Source organism: Alligator mississippiensis, chromosome 3 (assembly GCF_030867095.1).
Source record: "Alligator mississippiensis isolate rAllMis1 chromosome 3, rAllMis1, whole genome shotgun sequence".
Taxonomy (NCBI): domain Eukaryota; kingdom Metazoa; phylum Chordata; order Crocodylia; family Alligatoridae; genus Alligator; species Alligator mississippiensis.
In genome coordinates, this window is record NC_081826.1 from 180,020,747 (window position 1) to 180,041,239 (window position 20,493).

The 20,493-nt window shown below is 45.1% G+C and overlaps 1 protein-coding gene across 8 annotated transcripts in view; it reads right to left on the reverse strand.

Moving 5' to 3' along the window:
• CNTLN (centlein) overlaps positions 1 to 20,493 on the reverse strand; it is a 369,536-nt gene that overhangs the window by 172,753 nt on the left and 176,290 nt on the right. The window lies entirely within an intron of this gene.

Genomic DNA, 20,493 nt, shown 5'->3' on the forward strand with positions numbered 1-20,493 from the left:
AGCCAAATGCCTGAATTATAAGGCTATCCCTTCCTCTCTCCACTCTAGTTTCCATTTTCCCAAATTGTTATATTACCAAATCCTGGATGTCCACCTTCTTGCACTGCTTTTATCTTTCAATTGAAAAATGCAAACCAAATCTCACAAGTATCACTAAATTCTGTCTCTGATACATTTCCATCCAATTCTATTTACTTCAACTGGATTTCCAAAGATGCAAGTGCCAAATTTGGCCCTTCTTGTTCATAAATTCACATTTCTCATTATTTCTCATGTTTCCATTATCTTCTCTTGTTTAGTGATTGTTTTCCCCTTTATTGCTTGTTCCACTGTTTTACTACAGGAATATAGTGGACATTAGAACTAACTGGTACCAATAATTATTTTTTCCCCAAGTCTTCTGAAGATTCTCTGTTGCTCTTTTAGTTCCACTACAATTTTTGTTGGATTTCTTACTTTTCTAAAATCCAAAAGTTGTTTTCTACACAGTAATGGGCCCATTATGTTAAGTTGTCTTACATGTCGTGAAAGGACATCAGTGAAAGAAGGGAAAACACTCCCTGTACATTCCTAGCCTGTCCAAAAAACAGGAAGCAGCAATAGCTTAATCAACATGGAAGTGTGCGTTTACTAGTAGGTTCCTCATGACTAACAAATAACCTGTTCAATGTTTTAAAACGTTCAGTCCCCACTAGGTAATTTTCAGATTTAAGGGATGTAACTAGGACTGTTCTGGATGAATGTGAGGTCAGGGGCAGGGGGGAAGTGTGATATATATTGTGACAGATGAAATCTGAACCCATTTTCGGCATAATACTGAAGATCTCCTTAAGAATAAGAGTAGAGAGGCCTGAAAAGACATCTAATCTAGAAGAATAAATGGCTAACAAAGATGCCACTTTAATATACAGATAGTCTAAAAAAGCTTGAAAAAAGTGCAACGTAAGTTTGAACAGGCTGTGAAAGCTAGGAGTCCTGTTATCTAACCTAAAAAAACTGTGTTATTTAAACATTTAATCCCTGAGAGTTACTAAGAAGTCTCTTATCTTTAAGAATCTCTCATCAGGCTTGTGAACTGGATAATAGGGCTATGCAAAATAGCAGTGTTCCATTTCGCCCAGCATCTACACAGAATAGCATTCTGTTGTGAATTTTGTTTCAATTCAAAATGGTTGTTCCGTTCTGTTCCGTCGAAACAAGTTCGCCGTTTAGAGCCTGTTTCGACATTTTGCCCGTGGGATATAATACGGAAGGTCAAAACAGGCTATAACTTTGTCATTTCTGGCCCGAGTTTGATGACTTGCAGGAATGGTAGCCCTTTCCGAGGGCATGAAGCCTGCCAAGTTTTGAGATAGGTGTAGGGGGTTTGCGGAAACTGCACCCCAAATCTTGAAAGCAAAACCCTTGTCACTTGTATGTGTTAAGCCACAGCTGGGTAAAAACTGCAGGCATGCTAGTCCCTGCTGAGGCCACAAAGGCTGCCAAGTTTCAAGCAGATAGGTGCTGGGGGTTCAGGGAAACTGCACATCAAGCTGAGAATAAGCAAAATTTGTCATGTGGGTGACACTGTATGTGTTGAGGCGCAGCAGGGTGAAAGCTCCAGGTCTGCTAGACCCTGATGAGGCCACAAAGCCTGCCAGCTGTCAAGGAGATATGTGCAGGGGAACTCTGGGTTCTGGGGCCCTGCACCTCTGGCTGTTGACAGGCAAAACTCGTGACATGGGTGCTTGTGCAATTGTGTCTGTCTTGGGGCAGAGAGGGGTGGAAACTACTGCAGGCCTGGCTGCTAGTTCCTGCTGTGGCCATGAAGCCTGCCAGCTACGTCTGTTTTAGGGCACAGGGTGGTGAAAAAAACTACTGCAGGCCTGCCAGACCCTACTGCAGTCACAAAGCTTGCCAGCTGTCAAGGAGATAGGTGCAGGGGGACTCTGGGTTCTGGGGCCCTGCACTTCTGGCCTCAGGCAGGCAAACCTCCTAACATGGGTAGGTGACACTGTGTGTTCAGCTGCGCCCTTCCTGACACTGAAGCCTCTGCACAACATGGCAGTGTGCCCCAGTGAGGTCTCCTCCTCCCCTACAGACTCAGCTCAGTCCACCACTGTAAACGACAGCAGGTGAAAATAACGTAGGTGACTCAACACCAATAGCACCAGCAGCATCTTAGGTAGCCAAACAGAACTGTCAGGCCCTTCTTTCCTCTCAACTAGGAACAGTGAGAGAGAGAGAGAGAGAGAGAGAGAGAGAGAGAGAGAGAGAGAGAGAGAGAGAGAGAGAGAGAGAGAGAGAGAGAGAGAGAGACTGTGAGTGTTCAGGTGTGCCTTTCCTAGCACAACACGGCAGTATGACCCAGTGAGGTCTCCTCCTCCCCTATAGCCTTGGTTCAGTACACCACTGTAAACGATGGCAGGTAAAAATAACATAGGTGACTCAGCAGCCAGCACCAGTAGCATCTAAGGTAGCCAAACGGAACTGTCACAAGCCTTCTTGTTATAAAGGAATTGACAGCAAAAAGTAAAGATGCTGTGTTGGATATATATTACTCGTGGTGTGTGTGATGGCTTATCTTTTTTTCTATATTTATATGTTTATTATGAAAAAAAACGGAATAGTTAGAGAAATATATCTCAGGAACCTTTCAGGTTGAAAAACTGTTTGTCAGGCTGATGAAGTACCTACAGTTGGTGTGTCTCCTGGTCCTGGATGGAAGGAATAGTAAAGAAGCCAGAGGCTGGCCTGGCATGCGGTGCAGGCAAGAAAGCCAGTCAGTGAAAATGGAAATGGAGGCATCAGGGGGTGAAGGACAGGCTGGGGTGGGGAAGTGGGGGGAAAGAGGAATGTAAAAGTTCAGAGGTGCCTGGGGAGTCAGATGTCTGGCAGGTTGCAGTGCGCCAGAATTCCACTGTGTATATTGAGTCCATGAGTTTCTGTACCTAGGAGGCTGATGCAGTGAAGTTCATAGGCCCAGCTCTGAAAAGTGGATGGTACATTCAAACAAGCACCTAACCTCATCACCAAAATGGAAGCCAACCTCCTACAGCTCAAAACACAAAACCTGCCAACTATCTCCAGTACCCCCACAAACTGCACACCAGAATCTATCAAAGACAACAATACCCAACTAGCTGTAGGGGCACGTTCCTCACCAAAAAAAAAAAAAAAAAAAACACTCTTGCCTCCAGTCTCTCAGGCCTGATCCTGAAAGGGAACAAATTACAAACCACTTTTCACAGCTGGGCCTATGAACTTCACTTCATCAGTCTCTTAGGTAGAGACTCATGGACTCAATACAGATTAGACAGTGGAATTCTGACACACTGCAAACTACCAGACATCTGACTCCCCAGATACCTCTGCACTTTTACCTGCGCTGCTACATCCCCCTTTCCCTCCCACCCCTTGCCGCAGCCTGTCCCTCACCACCCCAACACCTCCATTTCCATTTTCACTGACTGGCTTTCTCACCTGCATTGCATGCCAGGCAGGCCTCTGGCTTCTTTACTACTCCTTCCATCCCGGACCAGGAGACAAACCAACTGCAGGTACTTCCTCAGTCTGACAAAAGGTTTTTCAACCCGAAAGCTGGCATCCCGGGCAGCTAAACCGAGCACACCAGGAGCCTCAGAATTGCAGTGCAACCAGCATCAGGCCTGTCAAAGACGTGATAGGTCTGGGCTTTCCCCAACCAGGACTGTATGCATGCACGCACTAGCTGGAGGTTATGGCGCCTCCGACCTGCTTTTCACCAGGGGATCGTTGGTCCTGGCATTTACACGGCTGCCACGCTGCCAGCAGTCCCACCAGGCCTTCCTACCCTGGCAGGGTGCAGTTTTAGTGGTCATGCCCAGGACCTGGGGCTTCCTCCTTCCCCATAGCCCCATCCCATACCTCCAAGTTCATCCTGGCAGGAGAACAAGCTCAGCAGGGATATGTTTTTCCCCTGGTGATGCAGTCAGTGTCCCCTCCAGCTGAGAGTGGGGCATTACCTGGTTTTTTAAAAAAAAATGAGAAAAGGAAATAGGTATGGACGGAGTGAGGAGGGTGGCATTCAGTCTGTTTGCACCTGGAGCTTGAGGAACCCCAGCAGTGGGAGGTTTACCTTCAGGAACACCAGCTGTTTTACCAAACCAGCATCCAAGTAGGTGCGGGGGGGGGGGGGGGGGGGGGGGGGGGGGGAGTCATTACATTCCCAGCAATGCTGAACACCCTCTCGCTCGGAACACTGGTTGGTGGACAGGACAGCTTTTTCTGGGCAACTGTGGCCACATCTGGCCACACCTGGCTGCGGCTTGCCCAGTAGGCCAAGGGGTCGCACACCAGTGGTTCCACATCCTCGGCAAAATAGGCAGCCACCAAGGTGTGAGCGCTACCTGCCTGAAGCTGGGGTCTGGTGGCTCTGGACCCCACCATATAAGTCATGCCCTTAGCCCATATTGGCAGTGCCTCTGGTGGAGGACAAGATTGGCTCATGGATGGTGCACTAGCAAGAAACAGTGGATCCCTCTGTTTCACGTCCCCCCACCTCCACCATTCTGACTCCCTGACTTTCTTTACCAGTGACTCCATCCACTGATTCAGGGTTTGGCCGCCGCATACAGTGCCCTTCACCCTTGGGTCACACATGGTGACCAGCACGTGGACTGTACTGGACCGCAAGGGATCAAGCCATTTCCTGATGCCCTCCTTCAGCCGCCTCACAAGTGCCTACACGTCTGGTCCCTGGAAGCTCTCCATTTGGCTCTGAAGTTCTCTCACTATGGGGATCACCTGGCTAAAGAGGGCATCAGCAGTGGCTCTCAGTGGCCTTGAGGAAGGGCTTGAGGATCACCAAGATCTGGGAGATGTTATCCCACTCAACTCTGTTAAGGGGGTCGCCGATCCCAATCTCCCCAAGCAAGGCCATCTCATGGATGGCCTTCTGTTGCTCCACCAGCCTCTCGAGAATCAGGTATGTGGAGTTCCACTAAGTCTCCACATCCTGCATGATTTTGTGAAGTGAGATGTTCAGCTCTTTTTGTTTATCCCACAGCATCTTGCCCCCCTTGCTGCTCCAGTGGAAGTAGCGTACCACCTTCCTGCATTTAGAAATTAGCTTGCTAGTAGTGGCAGCGCCATCACCGGCAGCCCTGTCCCCCTCCAACGCATCCCTGACAACAAGTTGCAACTTGTGTGCCACATAGCGGATGCCAACAAAGTTGGCATCATAGACCACCTTGATTGGCCCCATTGTTGGTGAACCTGCGGGCAAGCTCGCCCTGCCCAGCGAGCCACCCCTGCACCAAGTGGTTCATTGCCTCCATGATCTCTGCTGCTTTGTGGGACTCATCCATCACCTCAGCTTGAAGAAGAGCCCACTGGTCACACCAGTGCCCTGCGAGGGATAGGTAGGCATGACCTCCACCCTGACTGCTCGAGATGTCCGAGATGTAGTGTAAGGCCACCTGCGGACCTGCCTTGTGCAGCTCCTCCCTCATGTACTCTTTGCATGCCTCATACAGGGGTGGCACCACCATCCTAATGAAGGTGGTGTGTGTGGGCACTTGGTATGATGGGACTGCAAACGCCACGAGCCGCCTGAACCCTGGCCGCTCAACTAGGGAGAATGGCTGTCCATCGACAGCAGGCATTTCCCCAATGCTCTGGGTGAGCTCGCTCGCCTTTGAAATTCACCCCCCTTTCTGTCCACCTTTCCCCCCACTGTTCCAGGGTGGCCTGCTTCTGCTTTGGGGGGGACAGGGGCTTTGGAGTGAGTGGGGAACTTCCCTTTGGGCATGCTCCCACTGCTGCCAGGCTGAGGATGAGCAAGGGCAGGGGGGTGGTGCCTGTGGAGATGCATCAGCATCCCCGTGGTGCTCAAATGTTTTGTTCCCTTGCTCTGGCTGGTTTTGACTTGGCAGTGCAGGCAGATAGCGTACATGGGATCATCTGTCAGCTCAAAATAATCCCAGACCACACTACCCGCTTGCTTCTGGGGTGCGGGTGCATCTCGGGATGCTGCTGCACTTCCCCCCTCCTCAGCAGGCAGAGGCACAGTAAGAGGAGGAGCAGACTCAGCTGAACTGCTTGCTTCCACCTCTACATCAACCTCCTCAAAGTGCCTTCTGGGGAAGGAGACCTGGCTCGAAGGGAAACTTGAGGGGTGTCAAGCACAAACTCAGGTGATTCCCCCTCCTTCCCCACAATTTCCTTTGCAAGGGCACTGAGATCCACGGCCAGCTCTTCTTCTGGCACTGGAAGGTTCAGCATGGGAAGTGAAATAGGGGTGGAGTAGGCTGCTGTGCTGGTGCTGCTGGTTGTGGTTGTCATCATGGTGGGGGTGGGGGGTTATGGCTGCTTCACATGGAGGGAATGCAGCCTCGGATACAGGCAGTGGCACTGCTCCCCTCTCCTTGCTGCTTGTAGCAGCCTCATCCCTTTTAGCTGGAGGAAAGAAGCTGCATCTTAGCTTGGACGGAGGGGGAGAAAAACTTACAGCTCTCCCTCTACCCCTTCTTCTGCCACTCCCTGAAGGCTGGCCAGTGTGGCCACATGCCTTTCCACCACACTTCATAGTGTGTTTCATGTCTTCCTTTCCTACAAATATATAAATGTATTTGCATTCCTATATAAATAAAAAAAATGTAGGTGTGGTGCAGTGAAGAAATTTATTAAACCAATAGAAATTTATCTTTCTCCCTACATAAATTCAATAGCGTAAGTGTGGTGGAAAAAATGAACGTATAAAACCAAATATAAATATATCTTTCTTCCTATATAAATTCTATAATGTATGATGTATGGTATGCTGCAAAGCTTTAAATGTATAGAAATAAAATAGAAATGTATTTCCTTTCCTATATAAATTAAATTCTATAGTAATACTATCCAATATAAGTATAAAATTCAAAAGAATAAATCAATTAATATAGTAAGAAAATGAACGTCTAGAAGAAAAAGGTACAGGTATTCTGAAATCCCTCTTGCTAGGATAGCAAGCAGGGAATCCTTTAGAAAAATCAGTGCTGCTAGCCGTAGTAGTCTGACAGTGAACTGCTAGAACACACAGCTCAGTAAGTCACCCAAGGCAGAAAGCAGGGCAGTTCAAAAAAAAAAAAAAAAAAAAAAAAAAAAAAAAAAAAAAATGTTGGCAGTTTTTTCATCCCTCCCCCAGAGCACTGGAGTTGGAAGGGATCTCAGGGAAGGGTGAAAGTCACTGGCCAGCTAGACAGTCAATAATAAGAGCACTCCTTCCCCTGCCCCCCACCTTCTCCACTCCTCCCACTGCTTCTCCTTACTTTACTTTCTTGTTCCCTGCAGGCAAGGCATTGAAGGCAAGCCCCAGCTTCACGGTCAAAACTCAAAACGTTTCAAATTTTTTGAAATATTTCTCCTGCCCTGTTTTGTTTCAAGGCTGCCTGTTTTGTTTCGACTTCACTGTTTTGAGGTCGAAACAGCATTGAAACAAAACAGGCGGCAAAATTTTGCACAGCCCTACTGGATAATATATAATAAAATAATCCTGGAAATAGAATGCACAGTGTCAACATTTGTTAAATGCATTTATGATTAGATAGTTTTGCAAAGTTGAACACCACACACAAAATTCTTGAACATTCAGAGTAAGAACTCTGGGTAAATTTGTATAATCTTTTGTAACACTCATTTAATAGTAATGGTGGCACAAGTTTTGCAACACAAGTATAACTAGAAGGATGTTGCCCAAATCATGTAAGTTATAAACATCTGTAGTGGAGCAACTGCAATAAATCAAAGGTTAGCCCAAGCCTGAGGCACACCAGTGAATGGCACACAAGGGAGTAACAAAGCTAGCATCATGTTCAGTGGCTTTTGACTCCCAAGCTTGAAGGACCATGTACCCATTTATAGCCAAGCCAACTGGAGGCAGCCTTCAGCCTAAGTCTAGAACAGAGATTAAAATCATACTTCTAAAGCCACAGCAAGATGCATTAGGACCATAAGAAAGTAGGGCTGGAAGGGACTTCACAAAGTCATCTAGTCCAGCATCTTGCTCATTGCAGAATCTTCCCTGACTAAAACAAGCCTCTGTCTAACATGTTCTTTAAACTTTCCAAGGATAAAGATTCCACAGTTCTCTAGGTAGCCTTTTCTAGTGCCTAACCAACTATGTAGCAAGAAAATTATTTGCTATCTTCAACCTAAATTCTCTCTGCTGAAATTTGAGGCCATTGCTCCTAGTTCTCTCTCTTATGGTCATAAAGAAAAATCTATCTCCATCCTCTTTTAATCCCTTTTTAGATACTGGAAAACTGCCTTAAACCACTCTGTCACTATATCCCAGTTTCTACAATAGGAGATGTTGAATTATTTCTAGAAGTGGTGCAACTAAAAAACATACTTTATAAATGACCAGATAGTATAAGGAAGTTGTGTTGTACACAAGCGTCTTGACTAGACTGTAAGAAGAAAATGTATGTAATCATACAGGCCAGAGGGAAGAAACCAGAGTACGTCAGTACCCTCTAAAAAGAGAGAGAGACAGAGAGAGAGAGAGAGCCTGATGATGACCGAGGCAACAAAACTATACTTTCAGGATTTAATGATTTATCACTACTCAGTTGTGTTCTATCTGCTGAACTATTATAAATCCTAAAATTAATTGTCCCCAAACTCTTAGATAAAGCTTTAAGTGAGCAAGCCTGCAAGTCGGGTATGAACCATGTCCTTCACCTAACTAGAAATCTAGGAACTTTGCTTTGATTTCTCCTTAGTCTCCATTTGCAAATTAGATGGCTTCCTCTTTTCCTTCCTCTTCCACAAAACAGTTATAAAGATGGGGGAGAGGGAGTGTCTAGTGACAAGGGCCATGCTGTGTTAAACCACAATGTTACAACAGTCTGCTTTGACCTTCTCTAAAGTATGAAATGATTTAGTATAAGGTATAAAAGTATGAAAGCACAGCAAATTTTTCACTGGGACCCTAGATTAGCTCCTGTTAGAAACACCAGGTACCAAACCTGTCCCTCTTCCCAAGAACAGACTACCAAATTCTGAAACCCAGATATAGCCTTTGGAGTAACCTAAGGCAAGTAGCCCCAGCTTCTCTGTCTACAACTAGCAAACAATAAAGAAAAAGACTGACTAGGTTATGGACAGGAGCTAGACTCAATTAGTTCTCTGTAGCAGCAAAGGAAGTTAGGTGTTTTAGGACATACGTTGTTATAAAGAGAAAGACATCACCCCAATTTAATGCATGGCTCTTGTACCTCCCTAATGGAAGCAGCTGCTTCTTCTTTCCTCTGCTTAAGGGAGTCAGGACATGAGTGTTCTCTGCGTTCTTGGTGTTTTCTAAACTATTTTCTCTGCTCCCTAAGGTAAGCAAAAAGTCCTGGAAGACATTTAGAGGGTATTTGAGCCCCTCATTGTGGGAATCAGTATCAGGAGGGACCTGTCCATTCCTTCTGTTCCCTCTCCATCTGATGGAATCCTCTCCACCTGTACATGTTCGAACCCCTGTCTTTGCACCTTACGTGAGCTGGCATCTGGGTGAGTTTGTGTAAGGAGCTGAGAACAGGTATGCTGGAAGGACACATCAAGTACACGTTGTTAAAAACAATATGAAAAGGAAGTAACTGACATGCTTCATCCATGTATAATTACACAAGCAAACAATCAGGTAAGCTGACAAGTACGTCACCCCCTCCATAGCAACTTGTACATGTTATGGCCTTGCAGTAAATGACACGAACTTTACCCCAACTTCATTGACAGGCTAGGTACCTCCCTTATGATAGGTAAACACATGGACAGGAGCGTTGTAGCCCTGCTGTAAATTCACACCAGAGCTTCTCTCACAATAAGTTGTTCCACAGGTTCTAAAATACCCCAAAGGAGGGTGGGATGAATATACCCACTAGGGTGAATGAAGCAATTTGGATCTTTAAGAGCTATCATTTCAGACTATATTAACCTCCATCAGGTGTTCAGTCAGTTGAGATCACATTGAGATAAGCGGGCTATATATTACACTTCCCAGAAAAACACCTTCCTGTTTATAGAGGTTCACTTTTCTAAGAGCTTTAAAAATTCATGAGTTCACTACAGTTGCCCTTAAGTTTGGCATGCTTCATGGTGGTGCTAGTTAGAGTAGCATCCCAAATTTGGTAACATTTGAAAAAAAATTGCAAGATACAGGAAATTAAAAAACAGTATTTCTTATGATCAACAGAGTCTACCAACTTTATTTTTTCCCCATTGAGCCTACCTGGGGAGTCAAACTATGGCTCCAAGTAGGCCCCAACACCTGTTCAAACTTATCCAAACTAGTGCAACAGCAAGTTAAGCTCTAGTAAGAGATGCAAGCTTATTGTGTGATTTCTCTAGGAAATTCTGCATTTCTTGCTGTAATTGAACCCCTCTCCCTTCAGATCCAAGATCTATAGGGGGTTTTGACCCTCTCTATAATGTCTGTATTTGTGCTGAGATCTTGAGATGCCCTGCCCTCTGCCGTACATTCAGCCTTGATCCCTGTCCCCCACCTAAATCCAGATTGAGAAAAGCCCTGAAAATAACCCAGCTTTAAACATGTGACAAACCAGGAAAGAAAAAGAGAAAAAAACAAGAAGAAGTGTACAAACCCTTCACTCTGCCTCTCAACAATAAGGTGAGATCATATTCCAGGATGTGTTGCATGCAAGAAAGTATGGTATTTATTTTTCTTTTGGTGCTCCCCTGCCTCTAAGAGCTGATTGCCTAAAAGGTACAGGGAACAGGCCAGTAGTTGGAGAACTGCTCACTTCTTCCAGATCACTGTGCATTTTGGCTGCTTGCAGATGTTAAAAAACAAACAAAGAGACAAAAAAACCCATGCTTTACTGGAAGAAACAGTGCATTACTTCGACCTGGCTCTGCACCATCTGCATGGACTGGCACATCTACAGAGCTTTTTGGCATTTATCTGAAGTTAATTCAATAAGCTACTAAATAAAAGCACCAAAAAAGCCCCACTAAACTGCCCTATATATACAGACATTGGGCCAGCCGGGTCCAACTAATGCGATGCCTCTTCTGAGCATGCGCTGGGCTTGGGAGTACACCGAGTTTAAAGTAAAATATGGGGGCTTTTTGGTTTGTTTGTTTTTTTTTAACATCTGCAAACAGCCTTTATTAACAAATACTGATCTTGGTACAGAGTTTTCTGCCGAGGTATAAAGTCACTCCATATTCACAAAAATTACTGGGTTTTTTTTTTTCCCACGTAAAAGACACACTTCCCCCAAAATCAGACCCCCAGAACTATGGTGTGTGCATTAAGTGGCCAAACTGACTTTCTGCCCAGGACAGAAGCAGCCTGCTTTGATCCTGCTGCACAGTTGTATGGTATTACAGACCAGGCAGTTGAAGGAATCAGTTGACTTAATGGCTCATTATTCTTCACCCTACAGATGTTAATGATTGTCTCTCCCATTTCATAGTCTTGATCACTAATCACGCTAACTTTTCTTAGGGACAATTTTGCTGTCTGCTAGCTACTCCTGGTCTCTCCTCCTATTTCACATCCCTGTAAAATCTTTAGCTCTTTTTAAATTTACAGATCCACTCCAGAGACTAGTCTTCAGCAGCAGCTAGGGATCAACTTTAGTTAAGTAGGACCGGGATGGCGAGTCAGTTGAATATTAGGCTCTGTCTCTGCAGACATAGCTGTGGACAAAACTTTTTTCTTCATTCTGCCACTCAAAAATAAAAGTGAGATTATATTCCAGGGTATGTTGCATGCAAGAAAGTATGGTATTTCTTTTTCTTCTGGCTGTCCTCTGCCTCTAAGAGCTGCTTGCTTCAAAGATATAGGGAGGAAGCCACTGCAGCCAGGTTGGAACAGTAAGGCTAGGAGGGTACACAGGAGGCAGATGAAGGCCCACACCAAGATACTTGTAGCAAAGCCAGCAGGGGGATGGGCTGAAGGGGTAACATGATGCAAAGTACAATTGTGGGTATCAGGGTATGGCACTGACTGGGGGAGCCCTGGGATAAGGACATCAGAATGTAAAACCATTTCTGTAGTCAAGCAGGGTTGCCAATCCAAGAATTTTTTTTTAGTGATAATCTGCAGATTTTTTACTGACAACTAAACTTTTTGTTTTGTTTACTATGGTGGATATTATACCCCTAATTTGAACATGACCCTTGTTGCTGCCATTCAGGGCCTGGCTGAACGGTTTCACTTGCATTATATATAACATTTCAGTAAAAAAAAAATGGCTGTCAGAAAAACATTTGCAGATTACCAGTTTAAAAAAAACAAAAACAAAAAACTGTCCTTGGGTTGGCAACCCTGGTTATTATTACACCTTATAAAGCAAACATGAGTTGAGACAGACTCCTGTGTGTCAATTTCCTATTGAGCTGTGCGGTAGTGGCATTTTTCTTTGATGTAATCCCTAAAGTCCACAGAAGGGGCTATGGTGACAAGCTCTGAAGGTAAGCTCTTATTACAAGTACCCGTGAAATCCATTCATATTATGCAGTGAAGTAGGCTGTTGTGTACAAAAGCTCAAGCCCCTCTACACCATTTAATTTCTAAGGTGCCATCATGCCCTACCTTCTGAATGTGTAGGAAAAAATATGCTAATTAATTATTTCAGAAAAATATGTAATCATCTACCAATATATAGGTGCACATACATAATAAGGAAGAGATACATTTGTGCTCAGGTATTTCCCGAAGAGTGGGGTATTTTCTATTCAATAACTTTTTTTTGTGGAATGCACTTGAATAGCAGCAAAGCTGAATACGCTCAATAATTTTTCAGCTTCTTAAGCTTACAAACGGTGGAATGCCAGCTCTGCTAGAAGTAAGGTTCAGAAACCCCTTCTATTTAAAGGACAATTATAAAAGTACTATAAAATCCATGAGTTTACTTGGATTGCCTTACAATTTACTACACATTATGGTGTAGAACAGTATTAGGGACCCAAATTGGCGGGGTTTCTTATAGCAAGGGGTTTCCAATATGCAAGCCTCACAAAAAAATAAAAAATAAAAAAATAAAAAAAATAAATCAATCAACCGACCAATCAATCAGCAGTTCTTAAAATTAATACATTCTATTGATCCTTTTTTTATCACGCCTAAAACTCAGACTTGGTCCTGGTCCCAAGTAAACTCAGGCCCCTTGAAACCCATTGGCTTATTGATATTAAAAGCATTACTCAAAAAAGTATTAAGCTCTTTGTTAAACATGTGCCCAAATGCTAACATGCCAACAGGATGAGTGTGTGGATGTGCAGAAAGAGTAGCCAAGAGAGTTTTTAGCCAGATAGCTTTTCACATTATTTGAGTGGTTCAGGAGATTTAGTGGTCAGTGAACCTGAACTCCACCCAAAGTTTCATAGTAGTTAGTTAGTTAGTTAGGGGTCAGAAGGGACCTAAATAGATTATCTAGTCTGACCCCCGAAGTAAATTTGAACTGGATCCCTGTAAAAAACAAAAACAAAAAAAAAAAAAAAAAAAAAAAAACACTCAGAAAAATCTGTAAGCATACTGTTGTTGCAACCTGCCTTTATGGAACTGTAGTATGAATATCCAAGAACAGAGCATAATTCAGAAAAATACTATGACAAGTGAATGCTGAGAGGGGAGAATGAGTTATTATGAAGCAGAGGGGTATGAAAGAAACAAGGGGAAACATTTTAGTCTACAATACGGATGGGAGACTATGGGAATGGGTGCCCAAAGACGGGAGGGAGGTTGAGGGACTCAGCTAAAAGAGAAACACTGATTTGGGAGGGAGAAGACTAGGAACAGGCAGCCTCATTATCTCTCTTTTCCCCTCTATGTGCTAGGATTTAGAGAGGTGCTTCATCCATCTGAAGGACGACTGAGCCTCTCTCCCTTGTTTCCCCATGTAGAAACCAGGTCAATAGGGTCTTTCCCCCTATCCTTCCTGGGTGTTGGGAGCTGAAAAGGTCCTGACCCTCTGACTAGAAAACAGGCAAGATGTGAACAACCACATAGGTCTACAGCTAGAATGAGAAGATGAGATTGATCATGTTTAGTGGCTTTCATAGATTTTCAAGTACCAGCAGTGGAAAATGACAGATTATGCACAGCTTCACCTAATAATCTTGATTACAGTTCTTATATCTAGGTAGGCATAAAGCTATTGTTTCCAACTGTATTCACCTCTTTGGAGTGTTCCCCTTAGTTGAGAACATCATATCCATTTAGTAGATTTACCTTTCCTAAAAAAAGGCTCAGGGCAGCTTGTAAAACAAGATTTTAAAATTGTAGAAACAAAATAAAACAGTAAAATAAGAAGATACAACAAAACCAACTCCCCCTATGGAACCCTCCCTCCCCCACAAAATACAAAAGCAATCCACCTCACCCCATCCAGCTCCCCGTTCCCCTACCCAATCCCACCTTCCTTGCCAGAACACATTCACTTCCATAAAAGAAACCAATCCCCCCAATACATATAATTTGAGAAAAATGCAGTGCTTCAAACCTATGCTGCAGAGAGATGTCTATAGCTTTTTGCCTCCATTCTGACTAAAAAGTACTTCTTTCAGGATTATCCTTTGCTAGGGATATATCATAAAATGCACAGATTCTATCAGCAATTTACTGCGTCTTCGTGGTATAAACCACAACTCTGATCATTCCCCAACTGGTCTTGATTGCATGACATTTATCTTAGCTAGTATACGTCATGCGCAGTTCCTCTGGGAAAGCAAAAGTGAAAGCACTGTTAAAAAAAAAAAAGTCAGTTTCTCTGGACAAATGTGCACCAAAATTATTGCAGAACAAGACAAACCCACAATACAAAACAGAAAACACACTCACAAATTGTCACCATGACTCAAGGAACCGAGCCATGAGCACTGTAACACAGAATATGGACACGCATCACACTTAGTTTAAACATAGTCTAAGACTGAAGCAAACAGATATACAAGCTTGTTACGATGGCTTAAATCGGCCTCCAAATGGTTCAAAACATTGGATTTATGTCATATTATACCCTACCTGCCATCTGATAACCTCAGGTAACTTCTCTACATTTTACCAGCTATGTTCTATCACCAGGTCAACATTCCCCCTTACCCCACCTACTTGTCTCATACCTATTGAAGAACAATTTTTCCAATTATTTAGTTGGTCTAATAAAAGAGACCACATTTACCCAAAGAACCTTGTCTGCCTGGAAAATCAAGTACTCTTTTGAATCAATTGAGTAGGAAATGCCAGAAGAAAAGGGTAGGAGTTGGGGAGAGCCTGGTGAGAACCACCCAGCCCCAACTGATCCTGTTTCAGCTTTTGATTATTATAGGCTCTTAAACTGGAGGTTTTGCGTTATGGCTGCAGGGGTGGTATTGCAGCTATTCCACATCTCCTTGCTGACAGACTTCCACCTAGAGTCAGTATCCAGTATTGCATGGATAGGAATCTCTTTAACTTCAACCAATTTTGTTCCAAATCCAAGATAACCAACACGTCTATTACTGATCTTCAGTACGCTGATGATTGTGTCATATGTGCTCGCTCAACTGAAGAGTTCCAGGTCACTCCTGACTGCTTCTGTGAAGCACATGAAATTCTTGGACTGTCAACTTTATGAAAACCAAGATGCTTTACCAACCTATCCCAAACAAACCAACTACTATGCCATATATTACAATTAGAGTGCAGTTCCTGGAGAATATTGAGCATTTCCCCTAGTTGGGCAATCACCTTTCCCAAAAAGTAAACAAAGATGGCAATATTGAATATCAAATAAAATCTTTCAGTGCTTTCTCAGTACATCTCCAAAAATGTATCTTTAATGAACGTGACATCAGGAACCAAGGGAAATTTCTTGTCTACCACACGGCTGTCACCCATACTCTATTTATATGCATGGGAAACTTGGACAACCTATCAGGAACACTGGAAAGCCTCAAAATGTTACTACTGATGATGTCTTTGGGAAATCCTCCATATCAATTAGGACAGAATAATGAATGCCAGCTTCTGGCTCAAGCAAAGGCCACCAGCATTGAAACCACATTTATACAGTACTAGTTCTGCTGGACAGGACATGTCATAAGGATACTTGACAACCAGCTCCTAAGACAGGTCCTATACTGCTAACTCACCAATGGTCACTGCCCTATAGGTGGGCAAAAGAAGAGGTTCAAGGACACCTTGAAGGCCAATCTGAAGAAATGTGTTATTAACATTAATACTTAAGACTCAAGCACTGAATTGTTCCCAGTGATGCTGTCAGATATAAGGCATTAACCATTTTGAGTACAATTGCCTCACTATGAAGGCAGATAGGCGAGAGAGATGAAGGAAAAGTGCTGTGACCTGGCATCACCAGAATCAACTCCTTCCTCCTGGAACTGTTTGCCATGTCTGCAGTAAACATGCAGATCTTGCACTGGCCTCTTCAATCAACTCTGAACTCACCACTGACTCCCTACTATTAGAGGCTGATGTGAGACTAGAACCCTACAAAGAGCTAGGACCTTGTGGGTTGTGTAGGCCAAAGCCAATTCAGGGACAGAGTGAGCAGCCCTGCAAAGGAGTCAGGGGACCAGCAGCCAGAGATGAAAGGGCAAGGAAACCCAGTGTAAAAGAGGCCAAGGAGGCTGAGCGAGCTGAAGCTGAGAGAGAGGCCAGGGACCCAAGTGACTGAAAGTTAATGCCAGTCCAGAGGGTCCAGCAAAGACATGAGACATGAGTGTAGCAATGAGGGAGGCTGGAGACCACCATAAATGCCCCAAGGTGATTCAGTGTCGTAAGGCAAGGATAGAGCCCATACAGCCAAAATTGGCATAGAATACAGGAGTAGTGCCTGTAGGGCAGGATAAAGTCCAGCAGGGTATAGAATAGTTAGTAGTGCTGTGCGAACCTTTGGTCATGGATTCGATTCGGAGGAGATTCGGCCCAATTCGACAGATGAATCTCCGAATCTGAATTGAATCAGGAGACCCATTAATCTCTCCAAATCGAATCAGAAGCCTCCGATTAGATTCAGAGAGATTCAACGATTCAGCACAAGATACAGCTTTATATGTTTCTTCTATGTATCTCAAGGTACCAGGTGTGGCTTGTGAACGCTGAGATAGTGGGGCGGCTGAAGCATCCCACAGGAGTGCAGGGGGAAAAGGGGTGGACCCAGAAGTGGACCAGAAGTACTTCCGATCCATTTCCGGGCCTACCATGGAGTGCGCGGGGGACCCCCCCGGCTCAGCGACTGGTGCCTCCTGGGTCTGGGGGGGAATCCCCCCCATGGCCGATTGCCAAGCTGGGGGGGTGCAAGGGGTGCCCCCACATGCTCAGCGGCAAGCTGGTAAGCTGAACCAAATAGGCATTACCATTGCTTAATCTACATTCTAACCCTGAGTAGATTCCCCAGGGACAACCCCCAGACTTGCTACATTTTATATTGCCTTGAACTTATATAGGCAATTTGCTCTCGTCCACAATATTCTATGGCTATTTACCTACTTTCACTTATGCTGTTGACAGATGTTCAAATGATCGTGCAATGGGATTGGATCCCTGATTCCAACAATCATGCCTTCTGGCATTCCACACACGCATGGCAGAATACACAATTATGGGAATCAGGGACAGATCTGCATTACACAACTGCCACCAGCCTTGCTATGAGTTGCAGGAAACAAAAGGAACCTGGCAGGCAAAGCCAAGGGGGGGGATGGATTTAAACCCCTGGACCTGACAGCCCTGCTGGCGTGCCAAACATGAGGGATCAAGAGTTCCCAGCAGAAAGAGCAGCCCTGCATAGCTTATTCTCAGCACCGACTCAGGGCAGCTCTGAGATAGCTGGAGACCTGAGGCTGTTGGGGGCCGATTCTGACAAATTAGCTGATCCTTGGCCCTGGGCCTAAAACAACCCTGGTATGTGGACCTGTCATATGTTCAATTTAAGGTGCTATACAAACTAGTCACAAAAATGTTTTACATCATATATGGAATATATTTGTGGCTGGTTGGCCATTTTATGGTGCCTTAAATTGGGGGAATGTGTGGCACTATTGACACTTATGTAATGATTAACATGCTAATCACACCATAAATGTAACAAACCATAATGTGCCAGGAGGCCTTACAGTCCACCTCACTTTTGACAATCCCCATGGCAAGGAGAGTCCCATGCCCCATTGCTGATTCACTCTACAAAACACAGCCCTGAAATGAAGCACACTGGATCCCTTAAGGTAAACATAGCACAGCTTTCTTTCAATCACACCTGTGGTGAAGTTTGAACAAGCAGAAAAGACAAGGGTCCAACTGATTTCTTCATCTCAATCACTGAATCCCCAGATTTCCTCATATCATAATCACAGCTCTGCCTTTAATGGATACTCCAACTAAAACACTTCACAGTTCTTATAGGCTAGGGACAGACATTCAAGAAGCCTGAGCCTGAAATGATTCAACCATTGCAGGTTAGTCTAACCTAGCTATGCTGAACTGGTTAGTAACCAGACAGACATACTCTCTGAACTGAAAAAATTCAGACTTGCCTGCAGTGGCTCAGGCCAGAAGCTGGGGGGTGCTAGAGCAGCCCTCCCTTCTCTTATGCATTTCTGAGCTGAAAGGGGCATGGCCAGGCCCTGGCAGGACATTCCAATTAGGGAGGTCTGCCTGCACAATCCCAGGCTTTTCTCCTCTCACTGCTCAAGGGGCAGGAACGTTGCCAGACCCCAGACCCTTGCTAGCATTCTGAGGCAAGGGGGTTGTACAGTGCATGCATCTGTTGATGATACAGAGCTTTTTAATCTCCCTCTCTGCTTCTCCATACTGTCTGCAGCAAACTGAGAGGCAAGCAAGCCAGCAGGAGGTTGATTGTTTATCACCCCATCAGCAAAACAATAGCCTCTCTCTATTAGTTCAAACTCTGTCTGCCTGTCCCAGTGAAATTGGAGACCCATATGCACAGACACCCCGTGGCATTAGCTAGCATACCACATGGATAGGGTCCATGGGGCTGGGGTCTGTGCTGTGGGAGATAGAAGGGGGGGGGGATTCCTGCCTGAGCAGCGAACAGCAAGGGGGGTGGGGTAGGGAAGGGGGAAGCCAGACAGACCCTGCTGTACCTGCAGTCTCTGCTAGAGCTCCAACCAGGGAACAGAGGGGAGGGAACAGCCCTGCTGTGGAACAGAGAGCCCTGCCCAGCCAGAGAGCAGGCCAGGATGCTGGGGGACTCTGGTTTATCTTAAACCAGAAAGGGGTCTGGGGCAGACATTGCATAAACCAGTTTGACGCAGATCAGTTAAACCTGGTTGAATGTAGTATCAGACTTATCTCAAACCAGTTTCAGACATTTTCAGATTGGCTTATGTGCACTGAACATCTGTTCTGTTACAGGTTTAAACCAGTTTCTGATCACTCAAACCGGTTTGTGTGTAAGGTCTGTCCCTAGCCACATAGTCAAACCTATCACAGTTAAGATAACCATGGTGCTTCCTTCGTCTGTCTCGCCACCCACCAATTTTGAGCTAGCCACATGCCCATTCTCTAACTCTGTAGTGCTCTGTTTTGCATCTTTAAATTCCTGCAGCACCATTCTCTCATGTTACCTAGTCATCTCCTGCACCATTGGCTGCCATTGTAGAAGAAGGGTCGGAAGGGACCGTGTAGATCTTTAAGTCCGGCCCCCTGCCTGGTCAGGAGGAAAACTGGGCTCAAATGACCCCAGCCAGGTAGGCAGCAAGCCTCTTCTTAAAAGACCCCCAGGGTAGGAGCCAGCACCACTTCTCTTGGAAGTTGGTTCCAAATCCTAGCCGCCCTAACTGTGAAGTTGTTCTTACGGATGTCTAATCTAAACCTATTCTCCAACAACTTAGCCGTTATTCCTTGTTATCCCGGGGGGCGCTAGGGGAAACAAGGTCTCCTCCAACCCCCTCTGGTCTGCTCTGGTGAGTTTATAGATGGTCACTAGGTCCCCCCTCAGCCTTCTCTTGTGAAGGCTGAACCGGTTCAGGTGCCTCTCATTGTAGGGTCTGCCCTGCTGTCCCCAGATCACGTGGGTGGCCCTCCTCTGGACCCTCTCAATGTTGTCTACATACCTCTTGAAGTGGGGTGCCCAGAACTGGACACAGTACTCCAGCTGTGGCCTGACCAGTGTCGCGTAGAGGGGGAGGATCACCTCCTTGGCCCTACTTGAGATGCACTTGTGGATGAACAATAAGGCCCAGTTAGCCCTGCTGACCGTAACCTTGTATTGTCTGCCCATGTTCATCTTGGAGTCAATAACGACTCCAAGATCCCTTTCTGCCTCCGTGCTCTCAAGAAGGGAGTTTCTCATCTTATAAGTGTGCTGCTGGTTACTACTGCCCAAGTGCAGCACCCTGCACTTGTCAGTATTGAAATACATCCTGTTTTTGTTAGCCCACCCCTGCAACCTATCCAGGTCCTGCTGCAGTCTTTCCCTCCCTACTAGCATGCCCACCTCACCCCAAATTTTGGTATCATCAGCAAATTTAAATAGGTTGCTTTTCACCCCATCGTCCAAATCGCTG